The sequence below is a fragment of the Neoarius graeffei genome, chromosome 11, assembly GCF_027579695.1.
Source record: "Neoarius graeffei isolate fNeoGra1 chromosome 11, fNeoGra1.pri, whole genome shotgun sequence".
Taxonomy (NCBI): Eukaryota; Metazoa; Chordata; class Actinopteri; order Siluriformes; family Ariidae; genus Neoarius; species Neoarius graeffei.
In genome coordinates, this window is record NC_083579.1 from 27494914 (window position 1) to 27521909 (window position 26996).

General features: G+C 39.0%; 1 protein-coding gene across 2 annotated transcripts in view; it reads left to right on the forward strand.

Moving 5' to 3' along the window:
- clmna (calmin a) overlaps positions 1-26996 on the forward strand; it is an 85568-nt gene that overhangs the window by 31716 nt on the left and 26856 nt on the right. The window lies entirely within an intron of this gene.

Genomic DNA, 26996 nt, shown 5'->3' on the forward strand with positions numbered 1-26996 from the left:
TTTTGCACCGTCTGGCGGTGTATCTACTATGATTGGAATATTTTTGGAGCAATTATAACGTATTTGATGATCAGACACATTGTCACGTAGTGTTGCTGGGATGTTTTCACGGAGTCGGTAAGGGGGCGCACCCGAGAGTAAGAGGGCGCAGCGCCCCTGTTCCCCCATTTAGACGAAAGCCTGGTTTTGATCTTACAGAGAAAGAAAAGGGAACATGAAAGCAGTAACAGACAAAAGATATATATTCATCTTTTGTTTCATGGATCTATTCGCGAATGTGAACCACAAATTACATCCCTGCGACTCAGAACTCTCCAAGGTTGATGCAGAGTCACGATTTTCTGTGTGTCACCATCTTGATGTGACGCAGTTCCGTAGTTATGCTAATTAGTTAAAGCTCCTCGCGTTTGGCTATTTTCGTAGGGCCATACTGTTTACTTCAAGAGGTCAGATATTTGGTCCCAAAACAGAGAAAAGCAACCCTCAGCACATCAAATTGATCACATCTTGTCCATGTGATATTGTTCTTGCAAGACATAGGAAAATGCCATGCCCAAAAAAAAAAAAGAAAATTCAGACGACTTTGTAGTCAGTATCCTTAAACATTCCCTGGAATTTTAATGTAATACTCCAGAATTTTTTATCTCTATCTCCTGTATTTGTGGTTTTGGGTTACAATGGGCGAGAAATTAAATATGTTTCCTTGTCCTGAGAAAAGTCAGCCTGTTTACCCCAGAACTCTCACGGTGTTCTCTTTTATGTTCCAGAAGGTTCTTCATGCCTATATTTAGGCTACATTGGTAACAAGTAACCACCAGTTATTTATTTACTTTGAAAACGCACTTCCAGATCTGAAAGGAGAAATTATACAGATATAGAGCTTTGCTTTTAAGCAACATTGAAATTTTCACATAAATTTCTGTTGACGGAATTCAACAAGTGCCTTTCAATGTGAATTTGTAATGAGTTTCAACTAAACTTGTTTTCAACTTGGTTCAAGTCAATATTCTTGGTTGAAAATGCTGGAGGTTTATTTTTTATTTTAATTTTTTTATAAACATAACGGAAATTAGAACACAAACTTTGGTTTAATTCTTCAGCATTGGTCTGCCTTAAAAAAAAAAGTGAATCTTGACGTGTCTTCGCTGATTGGCTTTTATTTATTTTCTCCCACCCATGACTATCATGTACTACATTTGATTTGCTTTGTAAGTAATAATTTGTAAATTGGAATACCCCCCCCCCCCCCCCCCCCCCCCCAATCTCAGCAAGTTTTACTTGCAAAGTGGAGAAAAAAAAATATATGGACAACTCCATGTTCATCTTTTCATCAGCAAGCTCGCCAGCTAACGGTGATGAGTGACTTGTATATTTTCCTTTTCACACAGTGAACTCTATAGTCGATGTTCTAGATTTAACAAGCAAATGTCTTGTTGTTGATTTGAGCTAGCAAATAATTGGATATAATTTAACATACAGTAGAGTACAACTTTTTTTTTTCCAAGGTAAGAAGTGCTATTTTGTTATTTTCTGATCCTCTGCTTCGCCATGTTGATTTGACGCCACTCTGTAAATGAGTAAAGACGACCCCAAGTTGGAATTTCAAGTTAAGGGTGTTTTTTCCTTTGGTTTTTACAGGCTGAAGGTGGGGAATTATGACAAGTTCCCCAAAACTCGAGTCAAAGTCACATTGGTGATGTACCGAAAAATTGTTGACTTTTAGTGAAAATTTTTTTTTTGTCTGGAATCCTTTCTTTTTTTTAATTATTAGTCCTGATAAATAACACACAATCTGACCATTGATTTTGTCTAGATATCTACACATAATGGATATGAAAACCTTCATGCCTGAGCTCTTGTATTATCTGTTTTGACATCAGAAACTCCCAGCGACTGTGAAGTGGGAGTGCCGTCTATATATCTAGTGCTCACAACTGCATACGGATGTGGATATGCATATGAAAACCTCTGCAGCCAGGCTTTTATATAAACCGTGTGTGAGCGAGCAAGAGAGAGAGAGCGCGAGACGCTGTAGTTAGCAGAGTGTTTCTTTCCTCAAGCGCTCCCTCATGCTCCTCGCCAGTTTATCTTTAACATCCACCTCCGCACTGATGCAGGCATGAATTCACTCTCACATTTACAGACTGGTGCCTTCTATTCTGTTCTTTAACATGCTGAGAGATGTAACTTGTACACCATACTGACACTACTGACATTTTCTACATCTTACTGCAACAGTGAACACTGTTTTTAATAAAGGAACCATGGGGTGGCCCTTCTTTTAATTCAGTGTCAGATAATATAAATGAAAGCGATAGTGTCTGGTTGTATTATCGGCACCGTGAGCAAAAATCATTGGATAAAATACCCCTTATATTAAGCACATTAATTTGATTGTGCCAGTGAACACTTTTATCTATAGCATGAGTCATTCTTATGAGAGATTCTTTTTACGAACCCAATTCTAGAAAAGTTGGGATGCTGTGTAAAACATCAATAAAAACAGAATGTGAAGATTTGAAAATCATGGAAACCCTATATTTCATTGAAAATAGTACAAAGACAACATGCCAAATGTTGAAATTGAGAAATTTTGTTTTAAAAAAAAAAATGCTCATTTTGACTTTGATGTCCACAACATGTTTCAGAAAAGTTGGGACAGACGCAACAAAAGACTGAAAAAGTTGTGTAATGTGAAAAAAAAACACCTAATTTAGTTAATTGGCAACAGGTCAGTAACATGATTGGGTATAAAAGCATCTTCGAGAGGCAGAGACTCTCAGAAGTAAAGATGGGGAGGGGTTCACCGCTCTGTGAAAGACTGTGTGGGCAAACAGTGCAACAATTTAAGAATAACATTCCTCAATGTAAAATTGCGAAGAATTTAGGTATCACATCCAGCGCTCGAAACTAACGGTGTCCCGACGTCCCGGGGACTATAAAAAATGTCATCGGGACACAAAATGATCATATCTGGGACAATCCCGGGACAATGGAAAAAAATAGATCTAGAAAAAAAGTTCTACATTAATATTATTTACAAAGCCGTAACACATACGTAGACATTCACCTAATTTGTCAATTTTAATTTTAAAACGTTAACAGCGAAAAATACATAGTAGCTACACTTTCGATGCACCTGCATCCGTAGGCTACAGAGCAGCGCATTCTGCTCTAGAATCTTCGGCCGGAGTCCGCATTATATGGACTTGGAATGGAATTGCTACCGCACACACTGCGCCGACTCTTGCCAGAACAAAAATGCTTAAGTGGTTGAAGCGGACCGACCGTGGGGAAGAAACTGAAAGCCCAGACATAACGTCTCTGGGACCTTCAGGATCCAAAGTGTCATCGCCTGGTCTGCAGGCAACGCTAGCAACTGAATGAACTTAATGAACACTGTTAGACACGTTATAAAATACAACAGGAATGATGTGGATGATATTGACGGAAGATACCGTTCAACAGAATAAGTGAGTTTTCTTGGTGTCTTTCTCGTTCAGAAAGTTTAGTCAGTCAGCAGCACAACTAGGCTAGGACCTGGCACTATGTTGATGTTGCTAACATTTGCACCCACGTTTCGGCAGCGAAAGTTCATAAAAATGGATAACGGTAATGGATAACGGAAAGTTCATAAAAATGGATAACGGTAATGGATAACGGAAAGTTCATAAAAATGGATAACGGTAATGGATAACGGAAAGTTCATAAAAATGGATAACGGTAATGGATAATGGAAAGTTCATAAAAATGGATAACGGTAATGGTGAAAATTATAAGTTGGCCTTATAAGTGCCAACAGATAATCAAGGTATAAGTAGATGAAATGAACATAAAAGGGGTCTTATTTTCAACTAAAGTGTACTGCAGATGTAGGGAGTTGAAACATTTTCTGAATGAGCTAGTTGGCCCCTTTAAATAAACGGGTATCTATTCATACAGCGAGATCACCAAAGTTTAATAAACTGAAAATGCAATAACTGTAATTTTGAAGTAGATGATGTATAGGACATGTGTCACTTGTGTCTTGTGACTTATTGTAAAAATGATATAAAGGGTTCAAAATCGCATAGTTACAAATATAATAGTAACTTCATATGATAATATTAACCACTGGTTATTTCAGAGAGGAAAAAAATGGGGACACTATTGCTTCCATTCGGGACAATACAACACAGAATTCGGGACCACTGGGGGACACAAAGAAAAAAGTTAATTTCGAGCCCTGATCACATCATCTATGGTATATAATATCATTAAAAGATTCGGAGAATCTGGAGAAATCTCTGTATGCAAGAGACGAGGCTGAAAACTGACATTGGATGCCTGTGATCTTCAGGCCCTCAGGTGACACTGCATTAAAAGCAGACACGTGTCTGTAGTGGAAATCACTGTATGGGCTCAGGAACGCTTTTGCAAACCATCATCTGTGAAAACAGTTCATTACTGCATCCACAAATGCAAGTTAAAACCAGATGTAAACAATATCCAGAAACATTGCCACCTTCTCTGGGCCTGAGCTCTTTTACAATGGACTGAGGTGAAGTGGAAAATTGTCCCAAGGTCTGACAAATCAAAAGTAGAAATTCTTTTAAGAAATCATAGACACCACATCCGGTGTAGTGGTTAGCGCTGTCGCCTCACAGCAAGAAGGTCCTGGGTTCGAGCCCCAAGGCCGGCGAGGGCCTTTCTGTGTGGAGTTTGCATGTTCTCCCCGTGTCCGCGTGGGTTTCCTCCGGGTGCTCCGGTTTCCCCCACAGTCCAAAGACATGCAGGTTAGGTTAACTGGTGACTCTAAATTGACCGTAGGTGTGAATGTGAGTGTGAATGGTTGTCTGTGTCTATGTGTCAGCCCTGTTATGACCTGGCGACTTGTCCAGGGTGTACCCCGCCTTTCGCCCGTAGTCAGCTGGGATAGGCTCCAGCTTGCCTGCGACCCTGTAGAAGGATAAAGCGGCTAGAGATAATGAGATGAGATGAGATGAGACACCACATCCTCCAGGCTAAAGAGGAGAGGGACCATCCGGCTTATCAGTGCACAGTTCAAAAGCCAGCATCTGTGATGGTATGAGGGTGCACATGACATGGGTAGCTTGTACATCTGGGAAGGCATCATTAATGCTGAATGATGTATACATATTTCAGAGCAATATGCTGCCATCCAGACAAAATCTTTTTCAGTGAAGGCCTTCCTTCTTTCAGCAAGACAATGCCAAACCGCTTTCTGCACATATTAAAACTGCATCGCTCCGTAGTAAGAGTCAGGGTGCTAAACTGGCCTGCCTGCAGTCCAGACCTGTCTCCCATTTAAAACATTTGGTGCATTATGAAGTGCAAAATAATGTACGACAAAGGAGACCCTGAACTGTTGAAGAACTGAAACTGTATATTGGGCAAGAATGGGACAACATTTCTCTTTCAAAACTACAGTAATTGGTCTCCTCAGTTTCCAAACATTTACAGAGTGTTGTTAAAAGTAGAGGTGATGCAACACAGTGGTAAACATACCCCTGTCCCAACTTTTTTGAAATGTGTTGCTGAGATCAAATTCAAAATGAGTGCATATTTTTCAAAAAAACAATAAAATTTCCCAGTTTCAACATTTGATATGTTTTTTCTTTGGATTATTTTCAATAAAATATAGGGTTTCCATGATTTTGCAAATTATCGCATTCGTTTTTTATTTACAGTTTACACAGCATCCCAACTTTTTTGGAATTGGGGTTGTAAAATGGTTATATTTTCTCCCAGGAAACTGTCTGTAACCATTTTCTGTTTCCATGGGGTAGAAATGAGGTTGCACCCATGTGAAATCCCTTTGTCGTCTTTCAATATAAAAGACAAACAGTTATTGACTTGCACAAATTTGAGTAATGGATACAAAAATGCATTAGCAGTTAAACATTCCATGAAGCACTATTACAGACAGTTGTGAATTTGCCAGGAAAACATTTTGGTCATGCACACTATCAGCATGTTTAGCAAAAAAGAAAAAAAAGAAAAAAAAAGAGGACTCCATAAAATAAAAAGCAGCTGATAGCTACAGGAAAATACATTATAGTGATTGATCATTGATGCTATGGTGATGTTTTTGAGGCTGGTAGATCAGGAACTCTTGTGAATGTTCATCAAACTTGGCTCCAACTTGGCCATAAATGGAACTTTCTCGAATATGATAAGCAAAACCTACTTCCAGTCCAACACAGAAATGGTTAAAGAACCTCACAGTCAGTGTTTTGCTATGACTCAGTCTTGAGTATTTGAACCTTACAGAAAAAACCTGTGGTGTGAATTGAACTGGCAAGTCCACATGCACAAACCTAAGAATATCAAAGCGCTTCAAATGTTTTGCATGGAGGAGTGAACCAAGACATTACAAGAAAAGACTGAGGGCTGTTGTTCTCTCCAGGGCAGGTGTATTAAAATATTTAAATAGAAGTACATGATGTTCATCTGTTAGTCTAAAAAAAAAAAAAAAATCACTTCTTGCAACTTGGTGTTATTCTTTGTTTATATAATTATCAGTAATTCCACAAAATCGAGTCGTACATGAGCTGATAGCTGGCGAGACGCATAGCACTGAGTTGGCTATAAGCCATGTACGACGAGATTTAGTGGAATAACTGTTTATTATATCTGCATTCACTGGATTTTGAGTAAAAGAGCATTTTTTTTTTTTGCAAATTTGATAACTTTATACAAAACGTCTGATAATCATTTCGACTTAGAATGTAAACAAACTGGCGAAATGACAGTAGCAATTTGTGAAAAATGCGAAAATAATTAATCTTGGATAATTAAAAAAAGATACATTCTTACCATCAAATACTTTTATTCCATATTTTGTTGCTGTGTATTCATTTTATTTATTTATTTATTTGTATTTTTTGGGGATCGTCTTTAGGGATTTTTGGCGATTGGCAAACCAGCTTGAAGGTGCATTACCGCCACCAACTGGGCTGGAGTGTGGAACCGGAGATTTTTTGGGGGGGCAAAACTATATTCTTTTAGCCATTTCTGTTTCTTTTAAATAACTGATATTTTTTGGGGTTTTGTTTTTGAGTAGAGTTATTATTTCGTCCTCCGTTGGTTCAGCAACATGCTCTGCCATTTTTTTTCTCTACTCATGGTATATGAGCTGATATCCTAGTAGTAGAGTAGAGCTGATATCCTAGTAGTAGAGTAGCCAATCAGAACGCATGATTGCTCATATCTAGTGAATGTGGATAGAATAAATATGAATATTTGTGCATTTTTATTAAGGGTGCCAGTAATTCTGGAGGTTGATGGCTCAAATATCGTAGGTAAATAATCTTTCAGACCTGGCGACTTGTCCAGGGTGTAGCCCGCCTTTCGCCCGTAGTCAGCTGGGATAGGCTCCAGCTTGCCTGCGACCCTGTAGAAGGATAAAGCGGCTAGAGATAATGAGATGAGATGAATAATCTTTCAGAACAACATAAGAAGCCTTTCTTGTAAATGAACTCATTCAGAAGTGCATGCTCAAATGTTTGACTCATTCACTTGTAAACCTGTAAAGTCAGGATGATGTAAGAGGTGCTTGGGTCAGCTTTATTTTTGGTCATGTGAGGATATTGTGAATCAGTTTTATTACATACAGGTGTTTCTATAAGCTGGATAAAATGCTGCTGAATAAGGGAAAGCTCGTACACGGGAGTATTTTCCTCCCTCCATTTGTTCTTCACTTGGTTTTCCCTCCAAGGCCATAAACCAGCTTTCTTCTGGTTATGACTTAAAAGGCCTGTAAAGCTGATTTTAATTGATGATCCCCTTTAAGAGACTTGTACTTCACAGTTTAACGCCATGATGTCTCTCTCTCGCTCTCTCTTAGAGCTGTATATTATTAATAGACCATTTATTAAACTTTTTGACACACAGCAAAGGTAGAACAAATAAAATGAAGTTCGGATGGTTGTGGCCTAATTTCTTTCTTCGTTTTTGTTCTCTCTCTCTCAAGGATAATTCACATCAGTATACATGATTCTTTATGATGTCAGTGTATCTAATTTGCTGACCCTGGGCAAGTTTATATTTAAGAAAAAGAACCACTAGGATAAAAAAAAAACCTACACAAAGCAACGTGGTTACACACAAACACCAAACACATTAAAAACGGGTCACCACACGTGATACAACCTCAACACTATGTTAGTATTATTGGAACATGCCGTTACTGAAAGCAGGACACGCTTGTGTAAACTCGAATCCAAAAATCATTGCCTCTGTTTTTGAAATGTAGACAGAGAGAGCATAACATGAGAATAATCTACAGCACCAAATCAGAAAAAGTTGGGACAGTATGTTGAGATTTGAAATTAAAACTGAAAGCAATGATTTGTAAGTAACTTTTGACCTGTATTGCACTCAAAACAATACACCACCACATTACGTGATGTTTTACCTCATGACTTTTATTGCTTTTTCAAAATAAACACATTTCAATTTTTATTCTTGCAGCACATCTCAAAAAACGTTGGGACAGTAAAGCATTTACCACTTTATAATGTTGCCATTCCTTCTCAACACTTAAAGTGCCATTCCAACATTTGGATGTATTTTTTTGGCATAAAATACAATATATTTTATGACAACATGACTAGATAGAGAAATCTTTTAGCTTCAAAATGATATATCAATCACAATTTTTTGACAACGACAAGTATATTAATTTTGTGACCAAAGTCACCTACCCTTTTAATTTCCGCGCGGTAGTGAAATGTGATGTCATCGGCAGGTTCCCCTTCTTGTGTACCATGTCACGTGTGACGTGGCACAGATTATCAGCAATGGCGGATAGAACGCGATTGTCAGCTTCGGAAAAGAAGCGAAGAAAAATAGCAAGTGATGCCCAAAGGAGACGGTCGATGGTGAATATCGGCACAGCAATCGACAAGTGGAAATCGCGTTCTATCCGCCATTGCTGATAATCTGTGCCACGTCACACGTGACGTGGTACACAAGAAGGGGAACCTGCCGATGACATCACGTTTCACTACCGCACGGAAATTAAAAGGGTAGGTGACTTTGGTCGCAAAATTAATATACTTGTCGTTGCCAAAAAATTGTTTGATCTATCATTTTGAAGCTAAAAGATTTCTCTGTCTAGTCATGTTGTCATAAAATATATTGCATTTTATGCCAAAGAATACATCCAATGGTGGAATGGCACTTTAAGATGTTTAGAGACTGAGGACACCAAGTGATTAAACGTTTCAGGTGTTTTGTCCCATTCTTCCTGCAAACAGGTTTTAAGGGGTGGAACAGTACAGGGTGGTCATTGTCAGAGTGTTCATTTCAAAATTCACTACACATTCTCTATTGGGGACAGAGGGGAGAGGCACCCTCTTCTTCCACAGCCACACCTTTTGTAATGTGTGCAGAATGTGGTTTTACATTGTCTTGTTGAAATCTTCCTGGAAAAGATGTCGTCTTGAAGGCAGAATACGTTAGTCCAACATCTCAATGTCCATTAGGGTGCATCAGTTGCCCTCACTTTCATAAAATCTGATGCATTTTTGTTTGGGTGTTCCTTTTCACCAATAAAGACATCCTGTAAAATTTTTTGACCATATTCAAAAGTCTAATGGTGGCACCATGAGGTTCATTTTTTGCCAAAAAACGCTTATTTTATGTTTTCGCGTAAGGTTTGAATCACAATGTTGGACTCCATTTATTGATTTCTTGTGACCCAGAGATCATGTTAAGAACATTTTGCATTTAATAGGGGCTAGCATATGCATAGGTGGCAAGCTTAAAACCAGAGTTATAACATTGATAGATAAGGCTAGTGACACCCTAAAATAAACCTCCCAAATATTTTTTAGACATTCTAGACATACTGTCTACAGTATCTAAGATATTTGGTATACTCTATGAGGTGCCATAATGTTTCATGAAAAGTGATCAAAATTTTGTCATGAAAGTCATAAAATAGCAGCTTTTTCCATAACTTTGAGCTCCTGGTGCCACCATTAAACTTTTTGAATTTTGTCAAAATATTTCACCCAGTGTGTTTTCTTACCAAAAGGAACATAAAAACAAAAATACACCATGATCAACTTTTCATTTTTAGGGGGCAACTGATGCACCCTAATGTACAGTGCCTTGCAAAAGTATTCATCCCCCTTGGTGTTTGTCCTGTTTTGTTGCATTACAAGCTGGAATTAAAATGGATTTTGGGGGGTTAGCACCATTATTTACACAACATGCCTACAACTTTAAAGGTGCACATTTTATTTTTTTTATTGTGATGCAAACAATAAGATGAAAAAACAGAAATCTGGAGTGTGTATAAGTATTCACCCCCTTTCATATGAAACCCCTAAATAAGAGCTGGTCCAACCAATTCACTTCATAAGTCACATAATTATTTGATTTAAGATCCACCTGTGTGCAATCAAAGTGTCACATGATCTGTCACATGATGTCTGTATAAATCAACCTGTTCTGGAAGGACCCTGACTCTGCAACACTATTAAGCAAGCAACATGAGAACCAAGGAGCCTCCAAACAGGTCATAGACAAAGTTGTGGAGAAGTATGGATCAGGGTTGGGTTATAAAAAAAAATATTCCAAACTTAGAATATCCCACAGCATTTTTAAGGTTGTTATTTTTCCTACACTGTAAGTTTGTAATTGTATTGTAATATGCCTTAAAACAGCATTTCCGTCTATCGTAAAACATGCCGTACTTGATACCTTAATATTTATAGTTTGGTTTAGGGTACCAACTTCATATTTTTTGTATTTGCTAATCAAAACAAGCTCTTTCCAGTGGTATAATTGTTTTTATGGTAGACCTTGTTATACATTTGTAATATGCATTTGAATTATTGGCACAAATGTATATATTTTTTTAAGCCTAATAAATCAGAAAGTTTGATTTCTTTTGAACACATACCTAGTTGCCTAAAGAGTACTATAACATGAGTAATAAATAAGAAAATTTGAAAGATCTGGTATGCTTTTAATGTGGAGATATGGGGCGTCAAAGTTGCTCCAAAGCACACTTTTTTTTTTTTTTGTGATTTTCAGTAAGCCATAACTGGGCAAATATTAAACTGTGTACTTTCTATTTTAGTATTTAAAGGCATCTGGCATTGAAGAACAATCCTTGAAAATTTCATGTATTTTGCATGAATAGTTTAAAAGTAATGACTTTATGGAAGTTAGGTCCGTTTTCTGTAGCACGCATTTTAGCAGTGAAATTGGGGCCACGCCCCTTTTTTAAAGCCCCTATATCTCAGAAACTAATGAAGGTACAAGCCTAAAATTTTTTACACTATTTATTGGGCACACTGACACTATTTCCAGAAAGTATGAAGCAAATCTGAAATGGTCAGTAGCGAGGCCTCTGGTGAGTTCACATGGATTGACCCAAATGCCATGTGTGGCGCAAATCCAACACCCTGAGAACACCATCCCTACGAGGAAGCATGGTGGTGGCAGTATCATGCTGTGGGGAATGTTTTTCATCTGCAGGAACAGGAAAGCTGGTCAGGACTGAAGGAAAGATGGGTGGAAGTAATTGCAGGGCAGTTCTGGAGGAAAACCTGTTTGAGTCAGCCAGAGGTTTCCGACTAGGACAAAGGTTCACGGTCCAGCAGGACAATGACCCTAAACATACTGCTAAAGCTACACTGGAGTGGTTTAAAGGGAAACATTTCAATGTCTTGGAATTACCTCATTAAGCCCAGACCTCAATCCAATTGAGAATCTGTGGCGCAAGTTGAAGATTGCTGTACATCAACGCAACCCATCTAACTTCAAGGAGTTGGAGCAGTTTTGTCTTGAGGAATGGGCAAAAATCCCAGTGGCTAGATGTGCTAAGCTAATAGAGACATGCCTCAAAAGACTTGTAGCTGTAATTGTCGCAAAAGGTGGCTCTACAAAGTATTGACTTTGAGGGGGTGAATACTTATGCATACTCCAGATTTGTTTGTTTTTTTGTTTGTTTTTAATTATTGTTTGTGTCACAATAAAAGAAACAATGCACCTTTTAAAAGTGGTAGGCATGTTGTGTAAATCAAATGGTGCTAACCCCCCAAAAATCCATTTTAATACCAACTTGTAATGCGACAAAAGAGGACAAACACCAAGGGGGATGAATACTTTTGCAAGGCACTGTACTTTTTTCTGCATTAATGCTGCCATCATAGAAGTGTAAGTTACCTTTGCCAAGGCACTGACACAACCCCATACCATGGCACACCCTGGCTTTTGGACTTGTTGCTGGTACCAGTCTGGATGGTCCTTTTCTTCTTTAGTCCGGAGCACACGGCATCCATTTCTTACAAAAAAGATCTGGAATACTGATTCATCTGGCCACAGTACACATTTCCACTGTGTGATGGTCCATCCCAGATGCCTCCGAGGCCAGAGAAGTCGATGACGCTTCTGGACACAGTTAACACAAGCCTTCCTTTTTACACAGTAAAGTTTTAACTGGTATTTGTGGATGTAACTCTGTATTGTAGCTTGACAAAGGTTTGCCAAAGTAATCCTGAGCCCATGTGGTTAGATCAGCTATAGATGAATGACAGTTCTTGATGCAGTGTTGTCCGAGAGATCAGAACTCATGGGTGTTCAGATTAGGCTTGCGCCCTTGCCCTTTACACTCCGAAATTCCTTGAATCGTTTAATGGTTTTATACACCGTAGATGGTGAAATGTATATGCAAATCTCTTCTTATCTTTCTTTGAGGAACATTTGTTTTTTAAACATTTCAATTAATTTTCTCATGCATTTGTTGACAAACTGGAGATCCTCGGGCCTTCATTGCTCCTGAAAGACTACGCCTTTCCTGGATACTGATTTTATACCAAATCATGATTACAGTCACTTGTTCATGTCACCTATTTCACATTGCATCATTTAATTTAATTATTTTACCTCAGTACTAGCCCTAAATTCCCTCTAGTCCCAACTTTTTTTGGAATGTATTGCAAACCTGAACCACAGGAATGGATGTATATTAACAAATGAAATGAAGTTGACCAACACAACCATGAAATATCTTGGGTTTATTTTGTGTGCAGTGAAATACAAGTCAGTCAATTTCTAAATTGTTGCTTTCTTTTTTTTTTTCCCCCTACCGTCCCAACTTTTTCTGATTTGGGGTTGTATGATCAAAATGTGAAGAAAAAAGTGGGGGTCAAAAACCAGGAAAAAGGATGAAAAACAAGTCTTGGACTTAATGCCAGAAATGCATCAGAAGACTTCACAACAAGATGGCGTAAATTGGCAAACTAATCAAAGGCTTAACATGGAACAGGTGAACACATTAGGGTAATTGCAATGACTGGACAAAAACAGAGCACATGGTGATCTAAAGAAAAGCACATGCTGTGAAGTCGAAACAAAACAACAAGAAGGCAGTGTTGATTGCACTTGGAAACCTGCTGTGTGCTTAGAGGTGGAATTTGCGCTAGTGATAAACCTGTTATCTTACTGAACAGCAACAGAGTTTGCCAACACAAGGGCTAAGGATCAGGCTTATCCAATTCTACATCAACAGAGTTAGCTCAGTAGACTATACTCACTTGGTGAGCTTTCTCTTGATGGGTTGGTTTTTACTTGCTGGTACACTTGCTAGCGAGTGAAAATAAATATCTTGAAAAGAGTTGAAATTATCTAGCATTTCCTATTAGAAGAATACAAGACACCAGTTCTGAGATTATTAAACCTAGTTCTAGATTGCAACCAATTTATTCGAAGATGTCTTATCAAGTAAAAATATCTGTCCATGCAGCAAGATAATTTCACTAGTATTAAGTAGTTTTCTCCTCAAATTCAGTTTTCAATTTTTTGCAGTGTATGAATTCACCAATATGTTTTGCTAATGCTTGCGAGGCCCTACAGGAAACACTTTCCTGAACGATTGTAACACGAGGTGAAAACGTGAATTTAATTGCATTTAATCTAAACCTTAAAGGAACCGTAAATTTAGTAGTGTGTTTGAGTTACCGTTAAGACCAGACCTTAAATTTAGGAGTAAATTTAATTACCTTTACTGAAAATTTTAAATTCATTAAATATACTCGTAACTTTAAGACTCTTTATTGGTATTCTTAAAAGTAGTCGTGTCCTTTAAGTACATTTGTTACATTTAGTAACTTTAAGTGCCATCTTTTAAACGTTCTTTTTGAACAGCATTTCGCTATCTTTAAGAAGTCATGGAAAGTCATTTCAAGTTATACTATAAGAATTCTTAGTTATAAGTAAATCCACTGAAATTTAGCATTTTGTAAACTTGTGTAAATTAAGGACAAATCACAGATTATTTGGACTTTGCACTGTAGTTTGTGTCTAACATTTTACAATTATTCACCAAAGGTGAAGTGAATATCGGTGAATAATAGCCAAGATAAAAGTTGAGGTGGTTATTTAAGTTATTCTATGGAATAGAGTCGTGCATGAGCTGATAGCCGAAGAGGTGCGTAGCACCAAGTTGGCTATAAGCCATGTATGACGAGATTGAGTGGAATAACTTTTATTCTATTCACATTCACTGGATTTTGAGAAACGGAGCATTTTTATTTTATTTTTTAATTTTTTGCAAATTCGATAAATAAAAACTTTATACAAAACATCCGACAAAATTATTTCTGCTTAGAATGTAAACAAACCGGCGAAATGACAGTAGCAATTTGTGAAAAATGTGATGATCTCATCTTATTATCTGTAGCCGCTTTATCCTGTTCTACAGGGTCGCAGGCAAGCTGGAGCCTATCCCAGCTGACTACGGGTGAAAGGCGGGGTACACCCTGGACAAGTCGCCAGGTCATCACAGGGCCGACACGTAGACACAGACAACCATTCGCACTCACATTCACACCTACGGTCAATTTAGAGTCACCAGTTAACCTAACCTGCATGTCTTTGGACTGTGGGAGAAACCGGAGCACCCGGAGGAAACCCACGCGGGCACAGGGAGAACATGCAAACTCCGCACAGAAAGGCCCTCGCCGGCCACGGGGCTCGAACCTGGACCTTCTTGCTGTGAGGCGACAGCGCTAACCACTACACCACCGTGCCGTCCAAATGTGGTGATAATTCTTGAAAAACAAAAAAAAGATACATTCATGCCAATATTTTTTTTTTATTCCACATTTTTTGCTGTTTTGGTATTTTTTGGGGGTTTTGTTTTCGAGTAAAGTTTTTATTTTGTCCTCGGTTGGTTCAGCAACACGCGCTGCCATTTTTTTGTTTTGTCTACTCATGGTATATGAGCTGATAGCCTAGTAGTAGAGTAGCCAGTCAGAGTGAGCGATGCTCATATCCAGTGAATGTGGATAGAACAATCACTGATAGTTTTAGAGCAAACTTTGTAGCATCTTTAGTGCTTTTAGGAACAGTATTTTCCTTCATAATTTGTAATTCTTCCTCGCTTACAGTGACGAAGCGATTGGCCGCCATTTTGCCGAGTCACTTGAGGTGATTATCGAGAAATGGTTCGAATCGAATCTCTCGACCAATCAGTGCACACAATTTGCTGTCAACACCTCTGTATTTATACTAATAACAGTTAAACCTCAACGGTTTAAAAAATGTCGCATTCTTCCGCATTGTGATGTTTCTGACTGAAATGGAAGATAGGAGAGAATAATGAAAGGTCTGACTTGAATTGGTTTATGTTCTGGGATGTGATTTGGCTCAGATCTTGATGTGAGTCTTCTGTCAATCATGGAAGACTTACTCACCACCTCCAACGCCCCTGGCGTACACGTTAGCACAAATGGCAAATCCCATTAGCATTGCTGTTTGGTATCACAGTGACTGAGGAAGGAGATGACTCGGCATTTGATTATAGCTAGGTGTGGTAGGGGAGTGAACGAGTAAGGATTAATACTGATTAATCATGAGCAATCTGATGAAGGGTGTGTGTGCACAAACAGATTTGGGGGAAAAAAAGAGAGAAAAGTTGCTGTTGCTGCTCTCCTGTCATTCAGGACTTGCTGAGCTGTTTCATCAACAACAGATTATTGAAGCTTTCAGTTTTCGAGATTGTCGGAGAGACTCGGTTCCCTCATCTAAAGCTGTGTGTAATCAGAATGCAGTTAAGCTGAGCCTTTTTTCTTTCTTTCTTCAGACTCCTTATCAAAATGAATCCTGTTTTAATGTGGTATTTCCTCAAACAAATTCCGCTCACAGTAGACACTGTCCGTTTAGATAAGACAGCACATGAATCATCACTGTTTACACATTTTTTTTGCAGTAGTCATATCAAATTTGTCTCTTTATTTTTTTTTAAACCAGTTGCAGCAAAACCTCTGAGACTTAATTGTCTATATTTCAGATAAAATCTTTTTTGTCCTTCAACTGTTTACTTAAAATAGTCTCTCAAACACCGTTGTCTCTTCCTTTTGCTCTCGAAATGACGCACTTCATTTGCACGCACCTTAATTTAGCTTCTTCTTTTGAACACTCGAACGTCAACCCGGCTCTTCCGCTGCACTCAGCTCGCACTGTGCTGAGATGCTGCAGCTGGAAGGTTTAGTTGCGATTTTCTCTTTCTTTCCGAAAGATGGGATAAAGTGTCTCTGTCGAGTGCCAACTCCTGGGCTTTACTTTCCTGAAAGCACCAGCATACCACAAAATCTTTTATTTCAGGGTAAATTAAGTACCATCTATATCCAGTGTCACATTTATACTGTACGGTACATGTTCTATAGTGTCACATGATCGCAATATAAATACATATGTTCCTGGAAAAACCTCAGGGTTTTGGAGAACATATCTAAACAAACAGTATCGTGAAGACCAAGTTCTAAAAGTAACAGTTAATGTTGGGTTAAAATAAAGCCCCAAATTTGAACATCCAGCATAGCACCATTAAGTCCATTATTAAAAATGGACAGAATATAGTGGAATGGAATGGAATGGAAAGGAGTAAGTTGGTATCTGGGTAAGGTTACCATTGGTAAGAGAAACCAAGGATAACTCCTGAAGAAGCTAGAGAGCTCCACAGCTCAGATGGGAAACGCTGTTTACAGGACAACCCTAACCTGGACACTCCACAAATCTGGGTTTGTGGAAAAGTAGCAAGTCAAAAAGATTCCTTTTGGAGTTTTCTAAAAGACATGTTGAGACAGGGGGAGGGGAGTTTTTCTCCGGTTTGATGAGAGCAAATGTTTGCCTTGGCACAGGATGCCATGATTGGCAGAAACCCAATGCTGCTTTTTGCCATCCGCATGGTGGTGGTAGCATCATGTTGAGTTAGTCTTGTTTTTTGAAATGCTTCTCTGACTAATCCCCTCTTTACTCGGTCACTGACTTTTGGTGGACGGCCAACTGGAGTCTGAGTCGTGTTTGTGCCATATTCTTTCCATCTTTGGAAGAATCGCTTTCTGTCTTTCCAACTGTATGGAGCAAATCTTCCATTTTCGACTTTATTATACTAATACGTATTCTTCAGTAATTACATCATCCCTGTGTGTGTGTGTGTGTGTGTGTGTGTGTGTGTATACAATTTCCTTATTTGTAAAGTCTGCACAGAAAATCCTTAATTTAAAGCAGGGGACTTGGGCCAGTGAAAACATTGACACGCTGACAATGGCTGGATTGAAATGTTTTAATGTCAACACGTGCCACAGTACCATAACTGTAGTATTATTTCTAACCTTTTGAATAAAGACACCTCAGTATAGGAGGGGACAAGGACCGCATTGATCATCTTTAGCTCAGTAGGGTCAAGCTCTGTTAATGGGAGTGAAAATAACATGAAATTCCTCTGGAGTGCAAGTTTAATGGTCGCACATTTAAACGTAAAAGCATTTCATATGGACTTGTTGAACCACTGAATCATTCTGGAGACTTTCTGGAAGAGTGGTATTTGAGGAACAAAGTTATTTTCTTCTACATAATCAAGTAGAGAGGTGGTGTAGAATATGGGTTGTGTGTAAGGAAGAAAACTGATAAGGTTATAGGACAAGGTGGTATGATGAAGCAGGTTACAGTGAACACCTTCAGTGTTATTTTCTTGTAACTGTACATCCTAAAGTGTTTTGTTACTCTTATAACATAGTCACTTTCCAATGATACTTAAGTTATTCTACAAAATCGAGTTGTACATGAGCTGATAGCTGACGAGGCGTGTTGCGCTGAGTTGGCTATCAGCTATGTGCGACAATATTGAGTGGAATAACTTTTATTCTATCAGCATTCACTGGATTTTGATAAATCTTTATATAAAATGTCTGACAAAATAATTTCTGCTTAGAATGTAAACAAACTGGCAAAATGACACTAGCAATTTGTGAAAAAATGCTATAATAATTCTTGAAAAAAAAAAAGAGTCGTTCTCAGAGACTCAGATTGTTGGCACGCCCGCGTCTAAGACGCACTATTTCGAATAACGAACGCATTGTCAAGAGGGGCAGGGGCCAATATGGACGCGAGCATTTTATACCCCATTTGGAACGTTTCGTGGCGTATTACAGACCCTCCAGGATTTCGCGATGTTGCGATTTGCAAATTCAACCAATCCCCGCAAATTCAGGGTGGTGTTGGATATAATTGCAATCACCGCAACTTTCCCGCAAATTTGACCAATTGTTGGCGTCGTCTTGAGGTGATGTCGACAAACTACCTTCCGCCTTCATGGTCTCAATATCGAAAATCTTGCACAAATATGCAACTTCCAACATAATTATCTGGATATTCAACAGATTTCAGCATCGGATGAATTTGTTTTGACCGCCGCCATATTGAATATACTTCGGACCCGTTCGTGTATTTATGCCGCCCCGTTTGTAGCATCCCAAGCGAGTAAAACCTGATCCAAGTCTTTCGCTAGGTGGTGTCTTACGGTCTATGTACGAATATTCGAAAGAGACAAGAAAACATGGATAAGAAAAAAAAGAAATACATCTATTTTGTCATTCTTCGGCAGAGAGTACATTGACCTGAAAAAAACGGATACTCCTGATACCCAAAGTAATTAGTCATACTAGATTTACAACAACTACTACTACTGCAACATCAACTACTACAACAGCAACCACTACTACCACTGCCACTACCACTGGTGACGACGACTACTACTATAGACCTACACCAAACTGAAAACAAGTTAAAATAAATTATAATTTACAAGGAGGAGATAATATAGATGTGATCTATAGTGGCCTGTGGTTGAATTCCAAAATTATGCCACTGATTAAACAATATCTCAAAATATTTGGTTGAAGCATTGATTTTTGTCATCTACATTGCTTCATATGGCTTCTAATACCAAAAAAAAAACAGAATTGAGAAGAAAAAACAGCCCCTGGGCTGCCCCAGCTGTTCATTGGGCTCGCTTCGCTCACTAGGTTCGCTTCAACTGAAGGATAATCACTGGGCCCCCCATTGTAGAAATGGGCCCCTGTTTTTTCCCAGGAAGGGCCCTGTGGGTCCCTTGACCTGCAAAACAATCTGAGTCTCTGCGTTCTTATCAAATACTATTCTATATTTTGTTGCTTTTTTTTGCGGGCGGGGGGAGTTGTTTTCGAGTAGAGGTTTTTATTTCATCCTCGGTTGGTTCAGCAACACACTCCACCATTTTCTTCTTCTTTAGGGTTTTTTTTGGTGGTTGGTAAACCAACTTAAAGGTGCATTACCACCACCGACTGGGCTGGAGTGTGGAACAGGAGATATTTGGAGGGGGGGATATTCTTTTAGTTATTTCTGCTTCTTTTAAATACTTGATAACAAAGTGAGATATCTGACTTCATGTGTTCCGCCATCTTGTTTTTCTCTACTCACGGTATATGAGCTGATATCCTAGTAGTAGAGTAGTCAATCAGAGCGTGTGATTGCTCATATCCAGTGAATGTGAATAGAATAACACTTTTTTTTTTTTATTTATTGAAAAACTTCACATGGTAGTTTTTCTACGTTTATTGCTTATTGCTTGTAAAAAAAAAATTGTTCCATCACCTTTTGTTTTCCTCTTGAAGTGAAGAAGACAAAAAAATTGCTGCTGAGAAAGGGCAAAGCTTAAACTCCTCTGTCCTGAAGTCTTTGCCGTGACTGAAAACTTGGTTACGAAGCACTGACACTAGAGGCTCCTTCCATAAATCCTAAATAAATGCCTCCTTCAGCACTGGTCACCCTCCAGCTTGTGATGGGTTTGCAAATACTTGAATACTTGGTGATGAAAAATTGGGAGCATTGCTGCACAGTGAATGTTCTCCGAGCATTGCTAGTTGTTTTTTGGTGTGTCTCTGCCTCGTGAGTGGCCTAAACGTCGTGAAAAATTTTAAATTTGGTGGTGATGTTTTTGTTGGCAAACTAAGCAACACTTACTCGCAGAGGAGTTTGGAAATACTTTCCGAAGCTCGGGGAAGCATTGCCACCAAAACGTCTCATTTTCATTGATAACCTATCATGATCTGTAGTGTGACCATAACCTTACAGACAACGTCACCATATTGACAATTACACACACACTTCATACTGTTCCAGCTGTAATATTGACCATTAATCAGCTTAAATATTTTATGATTCCATTACTGACATTTGACTCTGTTTTTGTAAAATAGGATTATCTCCTCCACCAATTTGAATGTTTTGAATTTGCATTTCTTTCATGACTCTTGGGGATAATTCTGGCAGCAGAAAAGCGGCGTCGTTCGCATATACGCATCAGACCTGATCACTGATCTGATTTTTTTTTTCTTCTTTACAAGTATGTGCATGAAATCCAAGGCTGCTGTTTTCTGATCATTGATTCAAACTGCTGTCTGTTAACGAAGCTCAGAACTCGTACAGTCTCGCCATGCAGCTTCGACGGCGAGAGCTGATGTGCAGGCTGGGTGTAGGTTTTGTTAGTCTAATCTTGCAAATCATCACAGACCTCAGGCGGCCATGATGAATGGAGTGGATTTAAATTGAAGCAAAAGCATGCATGCTGTTTCTGCTTTTAGGTCTTGACACAAATTGAGGTGTTTTATTTTCCAAATGGTGGAATTGTTGGTGTACAACAGGGGTATGCAAGTAAGATTTGTTAAAGGTCCAGATACTTAAAATGCCTTGTTTATAGAGGTGTGGATGATTGAGTGTAACAACCGAATGGCGACAAGAAATAAAATGCATTACATAAAATGCCTTTTTTTTTTTTTAAGCAAAGTGTCGTCTTACACCAAATATTGACTTTGTTTCATTTATTATGGCTTACTGCTGTTTATTTAATAAGTTCAACTTGCCTGTGATGAACTGGCGACTTGTCCAGGGTGTACCCCGCCTTTTGCCTGTAGTCAGCTGGGATAGGCTCCAGCTTGCCTGCGACCCTGTAGAAGGATAAAGCGGCTAGAGATATTGAGATGAGATGAGTTCAACTTGCATTGTGCCTTTCTCACACCCAAGGTCACTTTACAATTTAAATAAATAAATGTAATTTTAAAAAATTATTTTTATTTATTTATTTTAGTGTTTTGTTTTTAATGTTGAAACCTTTCATTTCATAATTTTTAAGCCACTTTTGGTCTAACAGCATTTCTTTACATGTGCCTAAGACTTTTGCACAGTACTGTAGCTAAAATAAAGACATATCCAGTTAACATGCTTATGTTTATTATTTAATTAATACAGCGGTACTTGAAAGTTTGTAAACCCTTTATAATTTTCTATACTTCTGCATAAATATGACCTAAAACAACATGAGATTTTCACACAAGTCCTAAAAGTAGATAAAGAGAACCCAGTTAAACAAATGAGACAAAAATATTATACTTGGTCATTTACTTATTGAGGAAAATGAACCAATATTACATATCTGTGAGTGGCAAAAGTATGTGAACCTTTGCTTTCAGTATCTGGTGAGACCCCCTTGTGCAGCAATAATTGCAACTAAACGTTTGCGGTAACTGTTGATCAGTCCTGCACACCGGCTGGGAGGAATTTTAGCCCATTCCTCCGTACAGAACAGCTTCAGCTCTGGGATGTTGGTGGGTTTCCTCACATGAACTGCTCGCTTCAGGTCCTTCCACAACAATTCAATTGGATTAAGGCCAGGATTTGACTTGGCCATTCCAAAACATTAGTCTTCTTTAACCATTCTTTGGTAGAACGACTTGTGTGCTTAGGGTCGTTGTCTTGCTGCATGACCCACCTTCTCTTGAGATTCAGTTCATGGACAGATGTCCTGGTGTTTTCCTTTGGACTTTGCTGGTATAATTCAGAATTCAGTCAGTACGTTTACATGCACATCCAAATCGGGCTGCTGTCGGTAATCAAGCAAAGGGTCCCAGCAGGGGTGCCAGAGAAATCCAATCCTACATGCACACAAGGAAATCGAGCTATTGTGTGAGGTACATTGTGCACCTGAGCCACAGGTGGCGCTACACGCCCCATCGTGTTGGTACACTTCCGGTTGTCGTCATGAAGAAGAGCTATTCAAGAGTGTAAACAAAGTTATCAGTTCCGTGTTCTCCATTGCGCGTTTTTCTCCCGTCCATGAATTTTAACATATTCAACTCCTTAAGCTGAATGAGCATGAACTCTCTCTCCTCATTGCTCCAGAAGTGCACGTTTCTGCTCGCCATTTTCTCTTCTTTGTTTGTTCCTCCTGACCTCTTCTGCTGCTCGCTACTACTGTTGTTATGCCGACCAAGGCTGTCGTGTTTCCCGCTTGTGGTCTCGTCACTCGTCACTTCCGGAAGGGGCAGTGCTGAAGTAAGTAGCTCGACTACGTAGCTCGACTACGTAGCTCGATAGGGTATACATGCACGAAGTAGCTCGGCAAAAATCGCATAATCTAGATCGTGTAGCTCGATTACGAGAAATCAAGTTCGGTTCAATTTCAGCCTAGCTAAGGTGTTTCCATGGCATTTAGAACTTCGATTTCAGTCGAGCAGTGGCAGAAATTTGATTTTCTCCATGTGCATGTAAACACACTGATTGTTCCATCAATGATGGCAAGCCATCCTGGCCCAGATGCAGCAAAACAGGCCCAAACCATGATACTACCACCACCATGTTTCACAGATGGGATAAGGTTCTTATGTTGGAATGCAGTGTTTTCCTTTCTCTAAACAGAACGCTTCTCATTTAAACTAAAAAGTTCTATTTTGGTCTCATCCGTCCACAAAACATTTTTCCAATAACCTCCTAGCTTGTCCACGTGATCTTTAGCAAACTACAGATGAGCACCAGTGTTCTTTTTGAAGAGCAGTGTCTTTCTCCTTGCAACCCTGACATACACACCATTTGTTGTTCAGAGTTCTCCTGATGGTGGACTCATGAACATTAACATTAGCCAATGTGAGAGAGGCCTTCAGTTGCTTAGAAGTTACCCTGGGGTCCTTTGTGACCTCGCTGACTCTTACACGTTTTGCTCTTGGAGTGATCTTTGTTGGTCGATCACTCCTGGGGAGGGTAACAATGGCCTTGAATTTCCTCCATTTGTACCCAATCTGTCTGACTGTGGATTGGTGGAGTCCAAACTCTTTAGAGATGATTTTGTAACCTTTTCCAGCCTGATGAGCATCAACAACGCTTTTTCCGAGGTCCTCTAAAATCTCCTTTGTTCGTGCCATGATACACTTCCACAAACATGTGTTGTGAAGATCAGACTTTGATGGATCCCTGTTCTTTAAATAAAACAGGGTGCCCACTCACACCTGATTGTCATCCCATTGATTGAAAACACCTGACTCTAATTTCATTTTCAAATTAACTGCTAATCCTAGAGGTTCACATACTTTTGCCACTCACAGATATGTAATATTGGATCATTTTCCTCAATAAATAAATGACCAAGTATAATATATTTGTCTCATTTGTTTAACTTGGTTCTCTTTGTCTACTTTTAGGACTTGTGTGAAAATCTGATGATGTTTTCGGTCATATTTATGCAGAAATATAGAAAATTCTAAAGGGTTCACAAACTTTCAAGCACCACTGTAAACGTATACATTTCTGTCCAGTTGTTTTCAAGCATTCTGTTTGCAATCATATTTTTAATCAAATTTAAACTGATCAGTAAAGAAACCTTGAAGCAAATTGAGGTGAAGCAATGTTAATGTTTTTTCCCAGTTTTCCTGTAAAAGTTTGACCTGAAGTGTTTTATACCACACTAAATTGCAAACGATTTACCAATTTTATGCATTATTATTTTTTTTAAAGTGATACTTTTTATCCGTTTAGAGTTACATTTTAATGCTCTTATGTTAGTTTTTGTTAGTCCACCCATTTTTTGGAGCCACTTCTCCTCCTACAGCTTTTGAGATAGCGGCACCATTTCAACTCAGAAATGTCCGTTCTGAACTGGTGTAGTGTGCTTGTATACAGCTTTTGGATTGATGCACCCATTCTCTTGTTCTTGTCGTTTTTCTATCATTTTTTCCCATAGAGAATGAATTGGGCTCACGAATCGAATCGTCCTGCTCAGACACGCTCCGTTGGAGACACACCAAACCTCATGTGATACTTCAGGCCAACAATGTGATACTTCCCCCAACACATACATGCAATTGGGTTTGACCTGCACTCATATTTTTCCTTTCTTTTCACTCACCCCTTTTTCCTCCATAGGCTTCCATTCATTTTTGGCCCCATTGAAAATGGAGTTTCGGGAGAAAAACTTTCACTCTCCATTAGTTTTTTGAACCGAATGAGCAAACGTCATTAAACTTCACATGATGCCTCAGGCCAAGTCCCTGCACATATCCATCCACTCATCTGAGACCTGCATTTGTCTTTTCCTTGATTTTCACGCATCCCTTTTTTTCCCTCCATAGGCTTTCATTGATTTTTTTGGCCCCATTCAAATGAATGGAATTTTGCTCAGTAACACTTCACCACACATCCACCAAACTTGATATGGCACCTCAGACCAACTCACCCATCACACACATGATATCAGGTCTGACCCGCACTCGTCTTTGTCTTGCCCTTCATCAATCCCTTTTTCTTCCCTATTGCTGCAAATTCTTGGAGGCTTGACTGAGTCATCCCTCCATTCCTCCATTGGAGATATTGTAGTATACTTGGCAAAGATTTATGAATTTGAGACATTGGCAACAAACCAACTTTGACTCGCTGGCCACTTTATTAAGAACACTTACACGCACACGTTAGCCATTAGCATGCTGGCTGCTAGCATGTTAGCTGTTTGAATATTAGCATGCTAGCAGTTAGCATAAAAGCCTTAGTGTGTTAGCATTCTAGCTGTTAGGATGTTACCTGTTAACATTGTCATGTTAGCTGTTAGCATGTTAACAGTTAGCATGTTGGCCAAAGTATGTTAGCCTGAGCATGTCAGCATGTTCACTGTTAGCATGTTACCCCGCTAGCATGGTAGTCTTAGCATGTTAGCATGATAGCTGTTCTGCTACAGCTCAGCAAGCACACTTTGCATTTTCTGTGCAGGAAATTGCAGTGTTTACAGCTGCAATCACTTGCAGCTGTAAACAATCATTTAAAAACCCCTGGAGTCTCTGTACTAAGACTAGCTTGTTTAATACTGTTTTTGCGAGTTTTTATTCCTCAAATTCAGTATTTTATTCAAACAATGTAGCTGCTTTCTCAGATTTCCAGCTTTAAAGGTGTTTTCAGTCTTGCAGTTGAATTAATGGAACAAGGTGTGTCTCACACACACAAACCAACCTTTATTTTTGTACAGATTTGCTTATTAACCCTTTAACCACTGCGTAACTTCATACACAGGGGTTTCCCTCCTACAGTCAGTGCGTTTACATGCACATAGAGAAAATCTAATTTCTGCCGTTGCTCGACTGAAATCGAAGTTCTAAATGCCATGGAAACACCTTAGCTAGGCTGAAATTGAACCGAACTTGATTTCTCGTAATCGAGCTACACGACCTAAATTATGCGATTTTAGCCGAGCTACTTAGTGCATGTAAACCCTATCGAGCTACGTACTCGAGCTACTTACTTCAGCACCTCCCTTTCCGGGAGTGACGAGACCACAAGCGGGAAACACAACAGCCTCGGTCGGCATGACAACGAATCATGACAGCGGCATGAATCTTTTCTTTTTGTGGCATTGTTTGCACTGTTAAAATTTAGCTCACTTACTGTATCACCAAATACATCTGTACAGCTGTTGCATAGCTGTGAATTGTGTACATAAACAAGTCATTGTATTTGTGTGTGTGTGTGTGTGTATATGTATATATACAGTGTGTATATATATATATATATATATATATATATATATATATATATATATATATATACATGTGTGTGTGTGTGTGTGTGTCCAACATCTGAAGAATGTCAATAAAAACAAAACAATTGAACTTTGTGTGTTTGTTAAGACATAAGTTAAATTGTAAGCAAAAAAATGGACTTTAGAAAAATATACAATTGTGCAAAATAAGTTGTCTTACAAAACAGTGGTCTGCGCAGGACAGTTTGTAGCCATACAGTCTGTTAGAGCAAGCCTAACAGCTTGAGCACGGAACTTGTGAACACGGAACTGCCAGTGTTGCCAGATTGGGCGGTTTTAAGTGCAGTTTGGCGGATTTGAACATGTTTTGGGCTGGAAAACGTCAGCAGTATCTGGCAACACTGCTGATAACTTTGTTTATACTCTTGAATAGCTCTTCTTCATTACGACAACCGGAAGTGTACCAACACGATGGGGCATGTAGCGCCACCTGTGGCTCGGGTGCACAATGTACCTCACACAATAGCTCGATTTCCTTGTGTGCATGTAGGATTGGATTTCTCTGGCACCCCTGCTGGGACCCTTAGCTCGATTACCGACAGTAGCTCGATTTGGATGTGCATGTAAACGCACTGAGTGAGATCAGAATACCAGACTGCAGTGGTGAAAGGGTTAATGTCAAGAAAGAGAAGACAGAGATTCTGGTGAAGAAATTACTGTTTGTTTATTTATTGCAACAGCATTGAATGTGACTATAAACTAAATGCACCGTTTTTTAATAATTGAAATAATAATTTTAAAAAACCCACTGGGATATTTCTGTGCTATGAAAAGTATAAGACACTTCAGGAAATGCGGTTGT